The sequence below is a fragment of the Triticum dicoccoides genome, chromosome 2A, assembly GCF_002162155.2.
Source record: "Triticum dicoccoides isolate Atlit2015 ecotype Zavitan chromosome 2A, WEW_v2.0, whole genome shotgun sequence".
In the NCBI taxonomy this organism is placed as follows: domain Eukaryota; kingdom Viridiplantae; phylum Streptophyta; class Magnoliopsida; order Poales; family Poaceae; genus Triticum; species Triticum dicoccoides.
The window spans coordinates 737441324-737443835 of record NC_041382.1 but is presented as its reverse complement, the minus strand read 5'-3'; positions in this window follow the sequence as shown (position 1 = coordinate 737443835).

Below are 2512 nucleotides of genomic sequence, written 5' to 3'. Positions count from 1 at the left end.
AGGGCAGGGGCGTGGGAGCGAGGCAAGGCAGGGGCGCAAGGCAGGTGCTCACAGAGGGGTGGCGGAGCACGGCGGGCGGCGTCGGGGCACGGGGACGACGGTGAGGTGGCGTTCGAGGGCGGCGGCGATGGCAAAGTTGAGCAGCCTGACGGCGTCGGAGGCAGCGACGACGGTGAGGTGGACCAGCCTGACGGCGTTGGAGGCGGCGGAGACGACGAGGTGGAGCAGCCTGGCGGCTCGGCGGCGACGGCAACAAGGCAGAGCAGCAGGCGTCGGGCGGAGAAGAAAGGGATGGATTTTGGAGAAACTGCTAAGTGCTGCTTATATAACAAAGCCTTTAGCCCCGGTTCGTGGCACAAACCGGGACGAATGCCCCCCTTTAGTCCCGGTTGGTGCCACCAACCGGGACCAAAGGCCAATTTTCAGCATCCCAAAGGGCCTGAAGCGGCGACCTTTCGTCCTGGTTGGTGCCACCAACCGGGACCAAAGGCCTTGTGCTGCCCCGCGCCCAAATGTTTAGTCCCACCTCGCTAGTTGAGAGGGAGCCGCACCTGTTTATAAGGTGCGGTGCTCGAGCTCCTCTCTAAAGCAGGCTTTCGGGCCTAACCGTGCAATGTGTGCCTGTGGGCCTACTGGGCCTCCCGCGAGCCTGAATCCTGGCCCATGGTAGGGTTTCTAGTCGTATTCAGGCCGTGGGTGCCCAGTAGGTGGCACTTTTTTTGTTTTTTTGTTTCTATTTACAACAAAATACTATTGTTGCTATATTTATTTTTTTTCCAGTTTTTTGTTTTATTTTCTGCATTATTTATTTTCTTTTGTTTTTTGCTTTTATTTTTAATTCTTTCTGCTTTTAGTTTTAGAAAAATTATAAACTTTCTGTTAGTGCCATTAGTTTTCAAATTTGAAAACACTTTTTTAGTTTTTTAGTTTTCTTTGTTGCTTTATTTATTTTATTTTGTGATTAACTTTACTATAAAAATAGTTTTTTTTTCCTGTTTTTTTGATTTGTTTTTTGCATTATTTATTTTCTTTTGTTTTTTGCTTTAATTTTTAATTCTGTTTGCTTTTAGGTTAGCAAAATTATAAACTTTCTGTTAGTGGCATTAGTTTTCAAATTTGAATAGTTAAAATTTGAATTCTTTGAAAATTGTTTGAATCACAAGTTTGTGATTAACTTACTAAAAAATGAGAATAGATGCGCTTATAGAGAAAATTCAACCTAAATTCCTAGTAAATTTCTATGAATTTCAGAGAAATTCACTATGAATTTAGGTTAAACTTTTCTCTATTAGGGCATCTATTTTCACTTTAAGAGGAGCTCAACAAGGCAGAGAGGGAAGGGCTTATAAACCGGTGTGAGCCCCCTTCGGTTGGCGAGGTGGGACTAAACTCTGCCCGCAATGAGGACCAACCCTTTAGTCCCGGTTTGTGGCACAAACCGGGACTAATGGTCATGGGCCAGGGGCGAGGAGCAAAATTATAAACTTTCTATTAGTGCCATTAGTTTTAGAAAGTTGAAAGTTGAAAGTTGGCATGGGCCAGGGACTAATGGTCATGGTATTACGAGGGCCGAACCATAAGACATGAAAGCACTTCAAATGAACTCTGAAAAAGTTGAAAGTTGGCATGGTATCATTATTTCACCCACATAGCATATGCATGTACAAAACGGACAATTTCACTTTTTCTTCGCTTGTGTCATTTGCTTATTGCGCCGTAACCATGGATAATCTTCATTGTTTATCAGGATGCTTGGGTCAGCCTTGACATTGAAGGGAGGAATTTCAGGAAACTTTTCATAATCTTCAGACATGTCTGTCTTGCCGTCCACTCCTAGGATGTCCTTTTTTCCTGAAAGAACTATGTGGCGCTTTGGCTCATCGTATGATGTATTCGCTTCCTTATCTTTTCTTTTTCTCGTTTTGATAGACATGTCCTTCACATAGATAACCTGTGCCACATCATTGGCTAGGACGAACGGTTCATCAGTGTACCCAAGATTTTTCAGATCCACTTTTGTCATTCTGTACTGTGGGTCTACCTGTACCCCGCCGCCTAACAGATTGACCCATTTGCACTTAAACAAAGGGACCTTAAAATCAGGTCCGTAGTCAAGTTCCCATATGTCCACTATGTAACCATAATATGTGTCCTTTCCGCTCTCAGTTGCTGCATCAAAGCGGACACCATTGTTTTGGTTGGTGCTCTTTTAAAATGTATTCCCATTTATCTCGTATCCTTTGTAAGTCAATACAGTCAAAGATGGTCCCCTGGACAACAAGTACAACTCATCACAAACAGTGTTGTCACCTCTGAGACGTGTTTCCAACCAACTGCTGAAAGTCCTGATGTGTTCACATGTAATCCACTCGTCGCACTGCTCCGGGTGTTTGGAGCGCAGACTGTTCTTGTGTTCATCGACATACGGGGTCACCAAGATAGAGTTCTGTAGAACTGTGTAGTGTGCTTGAGACCAAGAATATCCGTCCCTGCATATTATTGAGTCTCTTCC